Source organism: Notechis scutatus, chromosome 3 (assembly GCF_049901735.1).
Source record: "Notechis scutatus isolate UNSWTSFEM ecotype Mainland chromosome 3, rNotScu1.2, whole genome shotgun sequence".
NCBI lineage: Eukaryota > Metazoa > Chordata > Lepidosauria > Squamata > Elapidae > Notechis > Notechis scutatus.
Genome location: NC_142011.1, coordinates 10281320 through 10301864, shown reverse-complemented (window position 1 = coordinate 10301864; position 20545 = coordinate 10281320). Strand labels below are relative to the sequence as shown.

Genomic DNA, 20545 nt, shown 5'->3' with positions numbered 1-20545 from the left:
AGATGACCTACAAGGTCCCTTCTAACTCTGTTAATCTAAAAGTGATCTAAAGTGATTGTGTTTTTAGAAACAGAGATGTTAGATTGAAGAAGAGAGAGTTCTTGTTAGTTCACGATGTATCTTAAGCGCTTAAGGATCTAGTGATTACCACATTCTCATCCCTAAATGCCTTTGACCTGTGTTTGGAAATAACAGAATAACAAATAATAGAGTTGGAAGGAACCTTGGAGGTCTTCTAGTCCAGCCCCCACTCAAGCAGGAAACCCTAAACAATTTCAGACAAAGCATTGTCCATTCTCTTCTTAAAAGCCTCCAGTGTTGGAGCAACCACAAGTTCTGGAGGCAAGTCATTCCACTGGTTAATTGTTCTAAATGTCAGGAAATTTCTCCTAAGTTCTAGGTTGTTTATCTCCTTGATTAGTTTCCATCCTTTGCTTCTTGTCCTGCCTTCGGGTGTTTTGGAGAATAGCTTGACTCCCTCTTTTTTGTGGCAGCCCCTGAGATATTCACTCACTACTATCATGTCACCCCTAGTCCTTTTTTTCATCAAACTAGACATACCCAATTCCAGCAACTATTCATTATATGTTTTAGCCTTTAGTCCCCTAATCATCTTTGTTGCTCTTCTCTGCACTCTTTCTAGACTCTCATTAATCATGGTTTCAGTGTCCTGGGGTCACATGATCACATGATCACCATTTGTGACTTTCCCAGCTGGCCTCAACAAATTGATTAGTTTCCATCTTGTTTGCTTCTTGTTCTGCCTTCAGGTGCTTTGGAAAATAAGTTGAGCCCCTCTTCTTTGTGGCAGCCTCTCAGATATTGAAAGTACATTCTGGATATATGGAGCTGGGCTGCTTGTAAACAGGGGGGGGAATTTATTTTATTTTATTTATTTATTTATTTGATTTGCCAATTGCTTTGATTTGCCAATTGCTGCATTTAAATTTCAGAAAGCAACCTGGGGTATGGTCTGATGCAGCACAATTTCATGGCACGGTGTTAGATTTTGTGGACCTTTCTGTGATGTGCTAGTTTTTAATCAGTCTCACTTGAAGTCATCCACAAGTGAGAACAGCTGTGATTGTGTTGGAACTCAGATTGCATTGGAACTCTGTTTTTAGTTAACCTTTATCTGGTATATAAACCTTGAGTTTCTTCTCCTGATAATTTCCCTGATCTTATCACTCACAGTATATCAGAATAAATTGAGCATAGGCCTTTCAGGGCCAAAATAGACCTCAACTCCCAAAATTGATGATTAGGTTCTCCTACGTTTTATGTTTGACTATTTTGCAAAAGCCCAAAATGATGATTGTTGGATAGATAAGTGGTTCCTCCCCCCATACACCTCCTCAGGAGCTGTGCTTGTGCGTTGTGCCTAGTCAGGTTGGTGAAAGATTAGATAGTTAGTTGAACGTGCGCAACAGGCCAAACGTGTGAAGTTTTAAAGTCTGTTTGATTAGGGTTGAATGGACAGCCGATAAGATTAGCTGTTCATTGAACGGATTGTGCAAATGCAAAAAAGGGAATGAATTCAGTGCTCAGGTTAAGAGAGTTCCAGCAACACAGTCCCTGCACAAAATGGTCTGTAACCAGACTAGTTTGTCCTAAAGGATCTGGTTAGGATACAGAAGACAATCACCAGTAGTAAAGTGGATAGCAATAGCGCTTAGATTGATATACCGCTTCACAGTGTTTTTTACAGCCCTCTCTAAGTAGTTTACAGAGTCAGCCCTATTGCTCCCCAAATAATTTGAGTCCTCATTTTACTCACCTCAGAAGGATGGAAGGCTGAGTCAACCTTGAGCCGGTCAGGATCGAACTGTTGAACTGCTGGCAGCAGAAGTAGCCTGCAGTACTGCATTCTAACCATTAGGTCACCACGGCTCAAGGTAAAAGATAAAGTCCCAAAGGTGCTTTTTCAAAAGGCAACTGGACTTTCTTGCTTTTTTCTTGAAGACATTTTGCTTCTCATCCAAGAAAGCTTCTTCGGTTCTGGACTTCTGAACCCAAGAAACTTCTTGGATGAGAAGCGAAACATCCTCAAAAGAAAAAACAAAGAAAGTCCAGTTGCCTTTTGAAAAAGCACCGTTGGGACGACCATGACCTGGATGACTGAGAATCTCCATAGGCAAAGGTAAAAGTTTCCTTTATTCAGTTATATCTGACTCTAGGGATGGTGTTCATCTCCATTTCTCAGCATTGTCCGAAGACATTTCCATGGTCATGTGGCCAGCATGACTATATACTGAGGTGCATAGAACACTGTTACCTTCCCACCAAAGTGCTACCTATTTATCTATTCACATTTGCATGCTTTTCAATTGCTAGGTGACCAGGAGCTGGAGCAAGGAATAGAAGCTCATCCCATCACGCAGTGCTCGAGTCTTGAACTCAGAACTGTCTGTTTTTGCGCTCACAAGCTCAGCGTCTTTAACCACTTAGCCATTGCATCCCCATAAAGTGGATGGACTCCATTACAATAGAGATGAAAGACTGGAAAGAATCGGTTAAGGATAGATGGTCATGGATGGATGTGGCTGCTAGGGGTTGAGAACAATTTGATGGGTATCTTTTTCTTCATCATGGGCTTAAACATTTGTCTAAATAATCTTCATAACAGAATAACCAAATTGGAAAGGACCTTGGGAGTCATGTAGTCCAACCAGTGGTGGGATTCAAAATATTTTACTACTGGTTCTGTGGACATGGCTAGGTGGGCGTGGCAGGGTAAGTTACTACAAAATCCCCATTCCTTCCCCACCTCACTAACCTGCTTTCCAGATCCGTTCTCCTGTGCAGGGCAACACAAGAAGACCCAGCCAATCAGCTGGGACTCAGGAGGCAAAGAATAGATGGGGGCGGGGCCAGTCAGAGGTGGCATTGGCCGGTTCTCCAAACTACTCAAAATTTCCACTACCGTTTCTCCAGAACTGGTCAGAACCTGCTGAATACCACCTCTGAGTCCAGTCCACTGAAAAAGCACTTAGACTGCACCTGTACAGTTGGCTGTTGTTGCCTAAGTTTAAAACCTTACTTTCATCTACATTGAATTTCATTTTGTTAGGTAGGGTCCGGTGTTCAAGTCTGACAAGAATCTTTTAGATTTTGAGCTTATCTTCTGGGGCAGGGGTCTTCAAACTTCATAGCTTTAAGACTTGTGGACTTCAACTCCCAGAATTCCTCCTCCAGTCATGTTAGCTCAGGAATTCTGGGAGTTGAAGTCCACAAGTCTTAAATTTGCCAAGTTTGGAGACCCTTGTTCCGGGGTGTTGGCTATTTCACTTGCAAATTTGATGAGTTCCCCTTTTATTCCCTCATGAAAACCAGCTGGTGACTTTGGGCCAATCAGCTGGAGACTGTGAGTTCTAGTTCTGCCTTAGCCATGAAAACCAGCTGGGTGACTTTGGGCCAGCCCCTCTCTCTCTCAGTCCAAGCTACCTCACAGGGTTGTTGTTGTGGGGAAATTAGGAGGAGGAAGGAATATTAGGTATGCTCGCCACCTTGAATTATTTATAAAAAATAATAAAGGCAAGATAATGAGCTGTGGTGGTGCAGTGGTTAGAGTGCAGTACTGCAGGCTACTTCTGCTGACTGACTGCAATTGGTGCCTGCAATTTCAGCAGTTCGATCCTCACCGGTTCAAGCCTTCCATCCTTCTGAGGTCGGTAAAATAAGAACCCACATTGTTGGGGGCAACAGGATGACCCTGTAAACTGCTTAGAGCAGGGGTCTCCAATCTTGGCCACTTTAGGACTTATGGAGTTCAACTCCCGGAACTCCCCAGCCAGCATGGTTGGCTGGGGAATTCTGGGAGTTGAAGTCCACAAGTCTTAAAGTGGCTAAGGTTGGAGACCCCCGGCTTAGAGAGAGCTGCTAAGGACTGTGAAGCGGTATATAAGTCTAAGGGCTATTGCTATAATCATAAATAAATAAAATGCCAATGAATGAAGAACAGTTACAGGAACTGGGCTTGGCTAGTCTAGTGAAGAGAAGGACCAGGGGAGACATGATGGCAGTCTTCCAATATTTGAAGGGCTGCCACAGAGAGGAGACGGTCAAGCTATTTTCCAAAGCACATGAAGGCCAGACAAGGAATAATGGATGGAAACTGAACAAGGAGAGAATCAACCTGGAAAATAAGGAGAAATTTTCGGACAGTGAAAACAATCAACCCATGAAACAGAAGTTGCCTTCAGAAGTTGTGGGAGCTTCATCCCTGGAAGCTTTCAAGAAGAGACTGGAAGGCCATCTGTCAGGAATGGTGTAGGGTCTCCTGCTTGGGTGGGGGAGGGGGTTGGACTAGATGACCTATAAGGTCTCTTCCAACTCTGTTAATATGTTAAAAACTTTACTTGGGGAGGGGGCTATTGCCCCAAACCTCTTTGCCTCCTTTAAGTTTTCCTCTTATTCTTGTTATTGTTTCCCCTTTTCTTTTTGTTCTGTCATTGTCTTCCTTTTCCTCCCCTCCCACCCCGTTTTGACAGCCTTCCCGGGTTTGCTTATTTTAACCCTTTCCCTGCCTGCCCGTCAATCTCCTTGGCTGTCATTTCGGCTGGTACCCCGGTTTTCTCGCCATTGGCTTAAGCCGAGATAAGACCATCACGTCAGAGGCGCTTGGGTTGGTCCGGCCAAACCTTAGTCCGGGCGAAGGAGGCGGGTTTTACCCGGGGATTGAATGAAGGGGAGGGGAGAAAGGCAAGGGGTGGGGAGGGGGAGGGGGAGGGAAAGAAGGAAGGAAGAACCGGCTCTCCGGCCAGTGCAAAATTAAAACAGGTACAGGTGAAGCGAGTTGTAAGCGAGTTGTAAGACGCGGAACGAAGGTAACTAAGGCTTGGAAGGAAAAGAAGAAAGGAAGGAAGGAAGGAAGGAAGGAAGGAAGGAAGGAAGGAAGGAAGGAAGGAAGGAAGGAAGGAAGGAAAGAAAGAAAGAAAATAAATCAAGTGGCTCAAAAGAAACGTCGGGAAGGAATCGCTACCTGGAATGAGTTCACTACGATGTTTTCCGCGCAGCCTTATGCTGACCGACGCGCTGTCGGTTTGTTAAGGTTCGGAAGGCGCGCAATGAGAGTCCATCCGAGCCCGGGACGGCGTCCGTGACACGTGGAATACAGCCACCCGTGGGAACGGGAACCCAGGTAAGAATGGAAGGGAATCCGGGCTGGGTTGGGCGGAGGGAGAGGCTGCGCGTCCAAGCGGCTTGGAGGAGATTCCTCGATTGTCGTCATCCCCGTTACAAGAGCGGATTCGGAAATATCCAGATGTGTTAAAAAGCAGCTCGGCTTTTTGGTTTAGATTCTGCTTCGCCGTTTCACCTCGAAGCATCCTATTTTATTTTATTTTATTTTATTTTATTTTATTTTATTTTAGGGGGGATGAGAACAGCTGGTTTTCCTGGCCGATTTCTTGCACCGGAGAAAGGATGCGGGTAGTTGGCTTGTAAAAGAGCCGGTAAGCGGGGGCCGGTTCCTTTTTATTTATTTTTTATTTTTTTGCACGCTGCAGACGAAACGTCGCCAGAGATGATTCAGCGTTTCCAAGCCGGGAGCGGTTGTGTGTGGCTTGCTGGCCGCCCGGTGGAGGACACGGATGAATGGGGGGAACGCGGCGGGTGTGTGTGTGTGAGTTGTGGGTGTGGGATGCAGAAGGGCGCGAAAAGCCCTTGGCTACGAGTACGGGCGCGCGCGTGTGTGACTTTCTGTGTGTTTGTGTGGGCGCGCGCGTGCAAGCGACTTCCTTTGTGTGACAAACATCTTCCCCGGCAGCCAAGCGGCTTTTGCGCGGGTTTGGTTGCATTTGCTGAAAGAAAAGAAAAGGGGAAAAAAAAAAACAGTTTCGGGGTGCTTGTCTAGGAGAGAAAAAAGAGGGGCGAAGGAAGCTTTGGGCTTCTTCTCAGCATCCCCCCGCAAAAAAAACGGGGTTTAGGGAACGCAGGTTGCCTGGCAGTGAGCAATCACGCGGGATCTTGTCCAGAAAGCAGATTATGACCAAGTCAGGGAATTGTCAAGGGTGATTTGTAAATAAATAAATAAAAATAAATCAAATCTGCGTATGTCAGACCCTTTATCTAAAACCCAGAAGGAATCCCTCTCGCCCACATCCCGGAAAGGAGGGGGGGTGGGAGATACGTTTTCTGCCCGAGAGAAAAGAAGATGATCTTCTTGAAAAAAATTTTATTTGGGTTTTCACAAAACATAATACAAATAAAATATCTTTTTTTGAGAATAGCATGATCCCGGGCTATCACTTCTCCATACAGACACAAACCCAATTTCATATTCATCTTTGTATTCTGTTCCATATCTTATTACTATTTTAGCCTTTTCTGTGATTTTTCCCTTCCCTTAGTTTTCTCCACCTTGTTTTTAAATGATCTCATTCCTTTCTAAATTCAACGATATCTCTTTTTCTAAGTGTCAATATCTTTCAAATCCTTATATTGATCTTTTTGTCTCTCCTGTTTCAATTTTCATCTTTTCTTTTCTCATGAAACAGACAAAAGAAGATGCTCTTGTGCTGTCTTCACACGGCCCCGCTTAACTTGGTCAGGTGCGAACCTCGCAGCCGGAGATTCTCTCTCCCCAAACGCTCAGTCGTTGGGCAGGTTGTGGCGGCGATGGGAGGGCGGCTTCACTCTGGAGGGAAGCCAGCTCTGGGTTTACTTCACTCCCCCCCCCCCGCCGCCGCCGCCCCTCCCTCGCATCTCGTGCGAAGCCAAACAATGAATGAAGTCGGCCAGCGGGGTTGTGCGATGGCAGCCTCCCTGCGCGTAGATTCCCCTTCCGCCTTCGCGAGCCGCAGCTGTCTTCTGGAGCGACAAGAGGAGGCGCGCCTTCGGGATGTGGGTGGCACAATGGGTTGGCGTGTGGGGACAGCCGTCGCGCGTCTGCCACCCGGGGTTACCTTCGGTCATCTTTCCAATCTCACGGGGGGGGAGGGGCGGGGAGAGAAAGAGGGAGGGAGAGAGGGAGAGAGAGAGAGAAAGAGAGAAGGAAGGAAGGGGGAGGACGAGGGAAGGTAAGGGGGGAAGAAAGAGGAGAAGGGTAGGAAGGAAAAGAGAGGGAGAGAGAGGGAGGGAGGGAAGGAGAGAGAGGGAAGGAAAGAGGGGGAAAGAAAGGGGAGAGAAGGAAGAGAGAGAGAAGGAAGGAGGAAGAGGGAAGGAAGAGGGAGAAGGAAAGAGGGGAAGGGAGGGAGGGAGAGGAAGAGAGAGAAGGAAGGAGGGAGAGAGGAAAGGGAAGGAAAGAGGGGAAAAAGCAGGAGAGAAGGAAGAAGAGAGGGAGAGAGAAGGAATGAGGGAGGAAGAGGGAAGGAAAGAGGGAGAAGGAAAGGGGAGGGAGGGAGAGAAGAGAGAGAGAAGGAAGGAGAGAAGGAAGAGGGAAGGAAAGAGGGGAAGGAAAGGAAGGAGAGAGAGAGAGGAAGGAGGGAGAGACAGAGCGGGAGGGAGGAAAGGAAAGAGAGAGGGGGAAGGAAAGGGGAGAGAGAGCGGGAGGGAGGGAAAGAGAGAGAGTGGGAGGGGGAGATCCACCCTCTTCCAGTGAAGCCGTTCTTCTCACTGCACCTACGCTCTGGGGAGACAGGTTTTCTTCCCACGCTGCTTGCTTGACAACGTGGGAGCGGCCGCAGCTCTACCCCCTCCCACCCCTCCGCCCACGCCGCCGGGACTTCTGAGCTGCTGGTGTGGCAGCAGAGCGGGGCGATCCCGTAGGCTGGAGAAGGAGGTCAAGGAGGGGGGGGGTTAATCCTCGGGTGGGCCGCAGAACAAAGTGGCATTGAGGGGATTGCAGCCCTCGAGGGGTTTTAAGGCACCACAAGACGCGTGTTGGCCGGCTTCCCACGACATTCTGGCCCTGGGGACTAAGTTAATCCTTCTCTGGGCTTGTGGAGAACCCAACCCACAGGAGCAGGGAATTATCCAAAACCTAGCTAAGATGGCAACTGATCTTAGAGAATCAGTAGGTGTAGTGATTAAAGTGCCGGCCTAGAAATAAGAAGGTGACTTCTAGTCCTGCCTTAGGAATGGGTGACTTTGGGCCAATCACCAGGAGACTGGGACTTCTAGTCCTGTCTTAGGAATGGGTGACTTTGGGCCAATCACCAGGAGACTGGGACTTCTACCAGGAATGGGTGACTTTGGGACCAGGAGACTGGGACTTCTAGTCCTGCCTTAGGAATGGGTGACTTTGGGCCAATCACCAGGAGACTGGGACTTCAGGAGACTGGGTCCTGCCCTTAGGACTTATAGAATGGTGACTTTGGGCCAATCACAGGAGACTGGGACTGTCCTGCCTAGTCCCAATCACCAGGACTGGACTTCTAGTCCTGCTAGAATGGGTGACTTTGGGCCAATTCAGATGGGGCCAACTCTTAGTCCCAGAGACTGGGACTTCTAGTCCTGCCTTAGGAATGGGTGACTTTGGGCCAATCACCAGGAGACTGGGACTTCTAAAGTCCTGCCTTAGGAATGGGTGACTTTGGGCCAATCACCAGGAGACTGGGACTTCTAGTCCTGCCTTAGGAATGGGTGACTTTGGGCCAATACCAGGAGACTGGGACTTCTGTCCTGCCTTACGAATGGGTGACTTTGGGCCAATCACCAGGAGACTGGGACTTCTAGTCCTCTAGCTAGAATGGGTGACTTTGGGCCAATCCTGACTGGGACTCTAGTCCTGCCTAGGAATGGGTGACTTTGGGCCAATCACCAGGAGACTGGGACTTCTAGTCCTGCAGGAATGGTGACTTTGGGCCAATCACCAGGGAGACTGGGACTTCTCACCAGGAGACTGGGTCTAGTCCTGCCTTAGGAATGGGTGACTTTGGGCCAATCACCAGAGACTGGGACTTCTAGTCTGCCTAGATGTGCTTGGGAACAGAGACTGGGACTTCTAGTCCGCCTTAGGAATGAGTGACTTTGGGCCAATCACCAGGAGACTGGGACTTCTAGTCCTGCCTTAGTGTTGAAAGCCAGCTGGGTGATTTTAAGCCAATCGCCAGGAGACTGGGAGTTCTAGTACTGCCTTAGGCATGAAAGCTGGCTAGGTGAGCCCCTGGGCCAGCCCCTCTCTTTCAGCCCAACCCACCTCACAGGGTTGTTGTTCACAACAGGAAAAAGCAAGAGTACTATTCTGTATGTTCGCCATCTTGAATTACTAAGTAATAACAGTGGCATAAAAAATAAATAAATAACCTGACTAAATCTGTGTGGGAATTGGTCATTCAGAGAGCTGCCACCACCAGGCGTTGTGTTGTATAAATGGTAGGCCTCCTGCTGAGTTTAACAACTGTCCTTTGTTTGGAGATCCGTGTACAAGCCTGTCTCCTTGACCATTGATCTAAACAGGGAAAGTGACCACGATTTTCCCAGGGGTTGAAAACACACTTTTGGTGCGACCTGGGCAAAGTTACCTCTTGTGGCAGGGAGTCTTCAAACTTGACAGCTTTAAGACTTGTGGACTTGAACTCCCAGAATTCCTCCTCCAGTCATGTTAGCTCAGGAATTCTGGGAGTTGAAGTCCACAAGTTTTAAACTTGCCAAGTTGAAGACCCTTGCTCTATGGCATTGGGGGCTAACCTTTTCGAGCTCCTGTGCTGAAAATTGCACGGACACTCGGGTGCCAGCACCCAGAAGGCAATGCGCACGGGCCCCCACGCCCCTGTGCATCCACATGCGATCCTCCCGCCGTTCTTATCTGCACTGTGTGCCTCCCAGCTGATTTTCAGCCCATTTGAGGCCTTTTTCAGCCTCCCAGAAGCTTGAGGGAAGCCTCTGCAGCCTTTGGAGGCCAAAAAATGGGCCTGTTTTGTCACTTCCAGTATTTCCGGAAATACAGGAAGTGATGAAACGGGTCTGTTTTTCGGCCTCCAAAGGCTGCAGAGGCTTCCCTCGAGGCTTTGGGAAGCCTCAAATGGGCCGAAAATCAGCTGTGAGGCGCAGGCATGCGCAGTGTAGCTGGGGCTCACGTGCTCCTACAAATGGCTCTGTGTGCCACCTGTGGTATGCGTGCCATAGGTTCACCGTCACAGCTCTAGAGCCTTGTGTCTTTTAATAAAGTTTATTCCACAGGAAAGTTGTTACCAGGCTCTCAATTTTAAACCCTGGAGACAAGTTGAGTTGTGCCATGGGAGAAAATCCTGAAATAGCCACATTTTCTGGAATTAATGGTAATGTTGGTTATGGTGTAATTTTTTGGGGGTGGTGGTGGTTAATTCTTTTCTTCATTTTCTCTTGGCACAATATTATTAAATAAAGTAGGCCTGGACTTAGATCTCTTTTGCAAGCATAGTTGACTCCAAGAGATTCCAGGTTGATGATATGTTTGATCCCCCCGACCCTCGGACTTAGCCTGGTCATCTTCTTGCAGGAATTAGGTATGGCTAGTATAGAGAAAAGAAGGATTTAGGGGGCACGGAGAAACATGATAGCAATTTTCCAATATTTCAGGGATTGCAACAAAGAAGAATTGGTCAATCTATTTTCCAAAGCACCAAGAAGGCAAGACAAGAAACAATGGATGGAAACTAATCAAGGGGAGAAGCAATGTAGAACTAAAGAGAAATTTCCTGTCAGCGAGAACAATTAACTAGTGGAACAACTTGCCTTCAAAAACTGTGGATGCACCATCACTGGAGGCTTTTAAAGAAGAAACTGGACACCCATTTGGCTTAAATGGTATAGGGTATAGGGTCTCCTGTCTGAGCAGGGGGTTGGACTAGAACAGGGGTCCTCAACCACCGGGCGGACGGTACCGGGCCGTGGAGCACTCTCTACCGGGCCGCAAAGATTTTTTTTTAAAAATGGCGGCTTTCTTCACCTTCGGTGAATGCTGCTGGGATCGGGATCAAGGACACAAATGGAAGAAGGGGAGGGAGGAAGCAACCGAAGCCTGTCCTTCTCTCTGGGTCAGCTCTCTCAGTCGCTCTCTCGCTCCTCCACCAGCACAGGAAGAAACTGCTTCAAGAAGCGGGGGGAGCTTTTCCTGTCGCCGCAGCTTCCCAAGCGCCCGTTTCTCCCCCCACCCCCACCCCGTCCGCGGTTCAACCCAGTGCTCCGTTCTGCCTGCCTGCCTGCCTGCCTTCGTTAATGGTTGAATCGGAACAGCTTCGGCTGAGTAAAAGGCGAATAGTTATTATTCTCAGCCGAAGCTGCTCCCAAACAACCAGAAACTAAGGCAGGCAGGCAGAACGGGACACTGTGGATTGAAGCACGCGCGGCGGAGTGGGAGTGGGGGGGTGAAACGGGCGCTTCGGAATAGTGCGCAGGAAAGCCCCCGCTTCTTTGAAGCAGTTTCTTCCTTGGAAAACCGGTCCCTGGTACAAAAAAGGTTGGGGACCACTGGACTAGAAGACCTCCAAGGTCCCTTCCAACTCTATTGTTCTGTATTAAAGAGTCGTGGTGGTGCAGTGGTTAGAATGTGGAATTGCAAGCTAATTCTGTTGATTGCCAGCAGTTCAATTCTCACTGACATCAGCCTTCCATCCTTCCAAGGCCGGTAAAATGAGGACCCAGATTGTTGGGGTCAAGAGGCTGACACTCAAAACCGCTTAGAGAGGGCTGAAAAGCACTGTGAAGCAGCATATAAGTCTAAGTGCTATTGCTATTCTATTTTGGAGTGGGGCGGTTTAAAGGAAAGGCACATGGGAAAAAGGGTGTGGAATAATGGATGGAAACTGAACAAGGGGAGATTTAACCCGGAAATAAGGAGAAACTTTCTGACAGTGAGACCAATCAATCCATGGAACAGCTTTGCCCTCGAAAGTTGTGGGAGCTTCATCACTTGAGACTTTCAAGAAGAGATTGGACTGCCATTTGTCAGAAATGGTGTAGGGTCTCCTGCTTGGGTGGGGGGTTAGACTAGATGACCTACAAGATCCCTTCCAACTCTTGCTAATCTAACCTTTCAGTGTTACTGGCATGCCTCCAATTTTGCAGAAATTGAGTTTTGGACCCTGCACAACAGTTGGACATTGCCTTCCCTCCATTCCACCTGTGCTGTGGATTATGGGAATTGTGATCCGAAAGCCAGTGTTAAAGGCAGCCGGTTAAAGCAGCACATTTTTTTTCCTTTTCATGCTGCCTGTCTTTAAGACTTCCTCTTCTTGAGAAGAAAAAAAAAGCCATTCAGAGGGTAGGGTTTTTCCTCCATCATTTAATTTAAATGCCAGGAAGGATGTGGGGGGCACATAGAAATAGGATTCTATTTTTCAACATTTCTGTGTATGTTTTAGTTTCAAGGACAGGCTGATGTTGCTCTGTTTTTGTTTTGAATTTTGAAGTTGAATTTCCATTTGCAATTGTATTTATGTATGATGCAACCAAATCATGGGTTTTCTGCAGAATTAGATGTTTGTGGATCTAATTAAGCCTGTGTATTTAAAAACAAAACATGCGGCCCTCCATCAAGTGAGGTTTACTGACTTCTCCCATTCTAGAACAAAACTTGTGAGATTCATCACGCAAGTCCATTTTTGGGGCTGAGGGTGGGGTTTCCCCGCCACCCCGTATCAACTCTTTATGGTCCCTTGTGTTTGTAGCTCATGGTTAGGTAGGAGTCAGAGGTGAGTCAAGCAGAATGTTCTCATTCAGATCAAAAGCCCAGATCCTTGAAAGGAGATGAGTTTGTAGGTTTGATAAAACAGTAACTCAGAGGTGATGAATTTGTAGCGTGAGTAAGAGCGAGTGGAACAATCACACGACTAGGAAATTTTGAGTTGTCATCTCGACGCTTCTGAAGCATGCTAGCTTTGGGAAAGCAGTTTTTTTAAAAAAAACTAATTAATAAAAAAGAAGCATCAGAATATTCAGTGAAACTAGAAAGAGCATTGACCTCTCGGAAGCTAAAGTTTGAAGGCGAAAATAGCATGCACAGAACAATACCTGTACCAGCCAACAAGCTTTCTTGGGCAAGAGAAGGCCATTATTTCATCTTACTTTTCAGTGACAGCTTCTGTGGCTTAAACTTTATCTTATCCATACATTCAGAGGCCTCCAGTTATCTTCTAAATTCTCTTGTAAAGACGGAATGGGTAGATGGAGTGATGTAAAAATACTTCGTTTCCCTTTATATCTACCCTCTTCTTCTCTTCTTCCCCCAAATCAGGGGTCCCAATCGCCGTCCGCGGACCGGTACTGGTCGGCCGTGAACAAGCCTTACCGGGCCGCTGGTTGCTGGGCGCCGCCATCTTTTTGGTAAAAAAGCGCTTCCGGTGAGCTTTTCCGGTAGAAAGCTCACCGGAAGCGCTTTCGTCATAAAGATGAGTGGCGTATGCTTCGTGAGCTTTTCCGGTAGAAAGCCATTTCTACCCGAAAAAGCTCACCGAAGCGCATCGTCGCCATCTTTTCTGCGAAAGCGCCCGGTGACGCCACCGAAGCGCTTTTCGCGTCATAAAAGATGGCGGCGCCCAGTTGACGCCTGGTACCGGGCTGCGGCGCCCAGCTGATGCCGGAACCGGGCCGCGGCGTTGAAAAGGTTGGGGATCCCTGCCCCAAATTATCAACGGCACGAAGAAATTTCAAATCTGGTTTGGGATTCACTTTTGATTCACCTGGAGTGACCCTGAGGATGAAATAGACTAGGGTTTCTCAGTTTGGGACAGTTTGAAAATACAGGCAATCCTTAACTTACAACCATTTTGTTGGATGACCGAAGCTACAGTGGCACTGATTTATGACTGTTTTCACACCTATATCCATTACATGGTCACATGATCAAAATTTGGACCCTTGGCAACTAACTCATATTTATGACAGTTGCAGTGCGCCGGAGTCATGTGATCCCCTTTAGCGACCTTCTGACAAGCAGTCAGTGAGAAAGCCAGTGTCATGCCCTTGTTGGAGTCTGATTCTGAGGGGGAGATTGAGCAGCTGATGGAGTGGGAGTGTGGCTCCAGTGGCTGTGGAAGAAACCGGGGAAGGGCACAGTCTGGCTGGGCATTCAGAGGAAGACCAGGGCCATCCCCTCTTCATCCTAGGGCACAGAGGGAGGAACGGAGAAGCGAGCAACATGGCTTATGGGAGAGGAAAGGGCCCTGATCCCCTTCATGGGCTGCAACTGGGAGAACAGGATATAAGAGGGGCATTTGCACACAGCTTTTTGCTGGAAGCAAAGCGTGCATTATCTTTGTCAAGGCTTATATGGGTTTTGGCATCCTCCAACTGTGGGTGCTGCATTATCTTTTGGAAGTCTGCAATTTATCATCCTGGCCTGCCGTGTTAATTACTTCAGTATGGTTTGTGTTGTTTTTTTTAATTTCTAATTATCTTTACTTTGGGTTCAGACTGCATTTCTTCCCTTCATAGACTGTTTTTGGAAGAGTTTGATCTCCAGCTGAGGATAATTGGACATTGGGGGCCAAGTTGGAGGCATTAAAGGGAATTTATTCTACTTTTGTGACTTTGTTATTTTTGTGTCACGCCCTGGGACATCACAGCCAGATTCACTTAATAACCGTGTTACTAACTTAACAACCCTCAGTGGGGAAGCCAGATTCACTTAACAGCTGCAGCAAGAAAAATGGAGCAAAATTCATTTAACATCTGTCTCACTTAGTAACAGAAATGTGGGGCTCAATTTTGACCATAAGTTGAGGACTACCTGTACTTCATTAAACACTTTGGGTGAGAGATTAGGAAGAAGACAAGAAAGAAAAGGGAAGACTATAGATATGAGCAACCAAGGGATACCAAAAATTGTTCATGGCTTTGCTAAGAATTAGCAGCTTAGCCCAAGGGATGGGAAGGATGAAAGAAGAAATGCCAAATTTTCACAATGAACCTCCTCCATAACAACCTCTTAATAAAGAAGGGCTGGAAGATCCTATCACTGTTTCCAAGATTTTGGACGATTTAAGTCCTAAAACATCTAAAGAGTCACAAAGATGGTTAGAGGCCTGGAGACTAAACATACTAAGAACAACAGTTGCAGGAACTGGGTTTGTCCAGTCTAGTAAAGAGAAGGACCAGGGGAGACATGATAGCAGTGTTCTAATATTTGAGGGGCTGCCACAGAGAGGAGGAAGGGGTCAAGCTATTTTCCAAAACACCCGAAGGCCAGACAAGGAATAATGGATGGAAGCTGATCAAGGAGAGATTCAACCTGGAAATAAGGAGACATTTTCTGACAGTGAGAACAATCAACCCATGGAACAGAAGTTGCCTTCAGAAGTTGTGGGAGCTTCATCAAGGGGGCTTTCAAGAAGAGACTGGACAGCCATGTGTCAGAAATGGTGTAGGGTCTCCTGCTTGGGCAGGGGGTTGGACTTGATGACCTACAAGGTCCCTTCCAACTCTGTTATTCTATTCTATTCTCCAAAGCACCCGAAGGCAGGACAAGAAGCAATAGATGGGAACTAATCAAGGAGAGAAGCAACCTAGAACTAGGGAGAAATTTCTTAAGGGTGAGAACAATTAACCAGTGGAAATCATGGGTGCTCCATCACTGGAGGTTTTTAAGAAGAGACTAAACAGCCTTTTGTCTGCTTGAGAAGGGGGTTGGACTAGAAGACCTTCAATATCTCTTCTAACTCTGTTATTCTGTTACCTCTACCAGCTCTGTAAGACTTGGCACATTCACGTTTGCCCATCATTTTTGGGGTAGTCACACAACTGCAAAATGCAATACAGTTCTTCCCATGCTTATCAGTTAGCAAGATGTTCTGTTCTTCTTCGCCTTCAAACTTTTTATTCCGAAAGTATTTTGTGTGGTTGTGACCAAACAATTCATTCCCCCCCCCCCCACATCAATCCTTTTGTTCCAAATTGTTGCAGGCTTATCGTAGTTGTCTTTAGACAATAACTTCTGTAATGTGATCAGCAAAAAAGATATTTTTCTCATCAGGATCCCATGCACATCATTGTGATGTACAACACTGTGCAGTGGATCTGTGGATAAGTTCTCCAGGACTGGCTATTATTTTTTTAGCAGGCGGTTTTTAGTGATTTACAGATTCTTACTTGAGGGGTGCCTGGTGCTCTCTGAGCTTGGTTGTTTTCTTGCAGATGTTTCATTTACCATTGTACATAAATGGTGAGGAGGTTGGTAGTTTTAAATTTCTGGGCACTTATATCTCGGAGGACCTCTCATGGACTATGAATGCTAACATGCCTGTGAAGAAGACACAGAAGAGGCTGTCCTTCCTGAGAATGCTCAGGAAGATAAATCTATCTCAGCGTCTACTTCCGTCCTACTATTGCAGCACCATTGAGAGTGTCCTGACATACGGCATTCTTGCATGGTATGGGAGCAGCTCTGTAGCGGACAAAAATGCTCTACAGAGAATCATTAAAACTGCCCAGAATATCATCGGGCTCCAGCTACCAGCCCTGGATGACATCTTCGCACCTCGCTGTTTGAGGAAGTCACACAACATTCTCAGAGACTCTTCCCATCCTGCTTACAATCTTTATAAACTGTTGCCTTCTAGCAGAAGATGCAGAACAATTAAAACTCAGACCACATGTTTTCTGAACAGTTTTTTTTATCCCAGAGCTATAATTGCACTTAATGAATTTAAGGACCACCATCAGCGAGATGCTGGACAGTATCATTTGGTCTGTTGTGTGGGTGCTTGTGTGTTTTTAGGAGGAGGGGAATTTTGGTGGGTGGGGAGGTGTTTGGGGATTGTCATGTGTGTGTGTGTGTGTGTGCGCGCGCGCGCGTTGAGTCTGGTCTCTGAGTGTTATGTGAATTTCGTTGTATGTATACAGTGTATATACGTACAATGACAATAAAGAATTCAGTTCAATTCAATTACCCAAACTAGTCACTTACACTGATGATGTTACCTATTCTGGCAATGAAACATCTGCAGGAAAACAACCAAGCTCAGAAATCACCAAGGATCTCTCATTTCAACCCTGAGCTGCAAATATTCTCCTCTATTTGCCAATCTTATTTGACAATGTCACCAGATCTGGGGCACTTCTAGCAGAGATCCTTGGTGGTTTTCAAGCTAATGTCTCACAGCCAGTGAAGAAATTGAAGCTGAAAGGTGGTTGAATAAAATCCTAAATTCAAAACCCGTGGGAATCTCTCAAACCTGCCTTCTGTGCAAAGAGACCTACATAGATAGTTCTTAGTTAGAAGAGTTCTGAAGAGAAGAGGAGGGGATTTCAGAATCAAGAATAGAAATATAGGTGTTGATTTTGCCTTCCCCTTTTTTGTGTGTGAAGCACCATTTAGAGCACGGAAATGCTTAGAAAGAAAGAAAAGCCAACCTTTTATTTGCCTTCTATGTTCTTCACTCTAATTTTGTTTCCCAGCAAAATCATTTTTCTCTTTTATAGTAAGTCATATAATATGTCTGGGAAAAAATCCAAGTTCAACTACAGAGCTCAAAAAAAAACCAAAAAAAAACTTTGAGCCAATTGGTATCTTTTAAGGTCAGTCTAAGAGGATAAAGATGATCTTGGTGTCAGTAGCAGAACATAAAAGGCCGCAATTCCTGCACCTCACAACTGTCTAGATTAACAAATCAAACCACAGTGGCTCTCTTAACATAGGATGTTATAATCACAGAAGTACACCCTCTTAAGCACAAAAGTGGGCCAATTCAATTCACAGCACACTGAACCCATTAGTAACTCAACACCCCTTTTGACTAATCTACCACGTTATGGGAACATGGTTAATTGACACCGAGAGATTGGAGAGGAATGGAGGCATAAATTATATAATCATTGAGTCTGTCATCTGCATCTCTATAACTCTCTGGTTTGGTTCTGCAACCCACCAAGACAGACACAGACTTCAGACAGTAATTAGGACTGCAGAAAAAAAACAATTACTACCAACCTTCCTTCCATGGAGGACCTGTATGAGTCAAAAAGACAGCTGTGAAAATATTTACAGAACCCTCACATCCCAGACATAAACTGTTTCAACTCCTTCCCTCAAAATGCTATAGAGCACTGCACATCGGAACAACTAGACACAAGGACAGTTTTTCCCCGAATGCCATCACTCTGCTAAACAAATAATTCCCTCAACACTATTCAACTATTTACAAAGTCTGCACTATTATTACTATTAATCTTCTTATCCCTCCTTATCACCCATCCCCTCCCACCTGTGACTGCATGACTCCAACTTTGTTGCTTGTTTCTTTACAATTTATATTGACCGTTTCCTAGTATGAGTTGATTGCTTATTTGTACCCAGGGGTGGGATTCTACCAGTTCGACCTATTCGCTAGAACCAGTTGTTAACATACTAAGCAGTTCGGAGAACCGGTTGTTAGAAGAAATTACTGGCCTAATCCTGTAAGGAAGGCAGGAAGGAAACATTCTGCAGTTGCTTACAGAAACTGCATCTCCATTAACCCTTATTACATTCTTGGCAGGACTAGACTTCCTGTCTCAGGAACTTCTCTGGAGTTTTTTTTTCTCCTCCTTTGCTGGTACTTTGCTTGTGTGGAGTGACCATTCAAAGTTACAATGGCACTGAATAAAGTGACTTATGACCATTTTTCATGCTTATGATTGTTGCAGCATCCCCACAGTCATGAGAAGCCAGGTGAGGAGGTGCGTGCCTCGATATGAGTGATATTGAGTTGCCCATGCCCAGCCAATAACATGACCACCAAGCCATGTCCACCCAGTCACATGACCACCAAGCCATGCCCACCAACTAAGCCATGCCCACAGAACCGGTTGTTAAAAAATGTGAATCCCATCCCTGTTTGTACCCTATTATTAAGTGTTGTACCTTATGATTCTTGACTCTTGATGAATGTATCTTTTCTTTTATGTACAGTGAGAGCATATGCACCAAAGACAAATTCCTTGTGTGTCCAATCACACTTGGCCAATAAAAAATTCTGTTCTATTCTATTCTATTCTATTCTATTCTATTCTATTCTATTCTATTCTATTCTATTCTATTCTATTCTATTCTATTAAAAGAGGAAGAAATAAATATTGTCCTAAAAGGTCTCAATTCTGTGTATTCTGGAGTTAAAAGTGGCAACCAAAAAAGGAGAAGAATATGACCTCGCTTTTGTCTGCCTTCTCCCACCCCACCTCACCCCCAAATCTGGCACGAAGTTAATAGGGGTATTTACAGAAGCTTTTCATCATCTCTTTCATGACGTTCTGCAAGCGTTGATGGCAATTCTGATGACTAATCACAAACATTTGCAGAATTTCCAGAAACTTTCCACTGTTGCCAACATCACAGATGTGATGCTCGGGTAGAACAAGTCCTGAAGAAAACACACGAGGCAGCAGATATTTTTAATGTCAGTTTTACGCTAAATCTGGTGCATTCTCGTATTGACCCATGAAGATCACGGAATAACTGACAGTACCTCAAAAACACAGGAAGTGGGGACAGGCAGTTCCCTCGCCTGAGCAGGCACATTTTTTTTTTCTTTAGTTGCATAAAGAACCTTTCAGCCATGATATATAGTTGTTTCTTGCCTTCGTATCCCATTTCTCCTCTGGAACATTGTTCCCCAACCATAGCAACTTCAAGATGGGTGGACTTCAACTTCCAGAATTCCCCAGCCAATATGTTGAATTCTGGGAATTCTGGGAGTTGAAGTCCACCCATCTTGAAGTTGCTACGGTTGGGGAACCTTCCTTGGGAAGCTCAAGGTCTAATTACTAAGTAATTGCTAATTATTAACACTAATTATCTCTCCTCAAGAACCCTATAAAGAAAGTTGGGCTGAGAATGTGAGACTGGCATCTGAATCATCCAGGGATGGGATAGAAATATTTTTACTACCGGTTCTGTGGGCATGTCTCCTTCTCCTTCTCCTTCCCCCTCCCCCTCCTCCTCCTTCTTCTTCCTCCTCCTCCTCTTCTTCTTCTCCTTCTCCTTCTTCTCCTTCTCCTTCTTCTTCTCCTCTCGCCCTCCCCCTCCCCTCCCTCTCTTCTTCTTCTTCTTCTTCTTCTTCTTCTTCTTCTTCTTCTTCTTCTTCTTCTTCTTCTTCTTCTTCTTCTTCTTCTTCTTCTTCTTCTTCTTCTTCTTCTTCTTCTTCTTCTTCCCCTCCCCTCCCTCCTCTCCTCCTCTCTCCTCCTTCTTCTTCTTTCTTCTTCTTCTTCTTCTTCTTCTTCTTCTTCTTCTTCTTCCTTCCTCCTCCCCTCCCCCCCCTCCCCTCCCCTCCTCCTCCTCCTCCTTCTTCTTCTTCTCCTCCTCCTCCTCCCTTCTTCTTCCTCTTCTTCTTCTTCTTCTTCTCCTTCTCCTTCTCCTTTCTTCTTCTCCTTCTCCTTCTCCTTCTCCTCCTTCTCCTTCTTCTTCTCCTCTCGCCCCCCCTCCCCTCCTCTCTTCTTCTTCTTCTTCTTCTTCTTCTTCTTCTTCTTCTTCTTCTTCTTCTTCTTCTTCTTCTTCTTCTTCTTCTTCTTCTTCTTCTTCTTCTTCTTCTTCTTCTTCTTCTTCTCAGCAACCACCTCCCCCTGCCCTGCGCACTCCATTTTTTTGCCCCCTAGGCCTCACGGAAGCCTCCTGAGAGGCTGTTTTTGCTCCCAGGAGGCTTCCCTGAGACCCAGGAGGCCAAAAATGGAACATGGGAAGTGGGGGGGCGCATTTGGAGCCATAAAGGGAGTT

General features: G+C 46.0%; 1 protein-coding gene across 1 annotated transcript in view; it reads left to right on the top strand.

The window, feature by feature from the left end:
* Nucleotides 1-4897: 4897 nt before the first annotated feature.
* SLCO4A1 (solute carrier organic anion transporter family member 4A1) overlaps nucleotides 4898-20545 on the top strand; it is a 54833-nt gene continuing 39185 nt past the window's right edge. The window contains exon 1 of the mRNA XM_026665077.2: nucleotides 4898-5140. The gene's annotated coding sequence lies outside the window, so the exon portion shown is untranslated. The remainder of the gene's footprint in view (nucleotides 5141-20545) is intronic.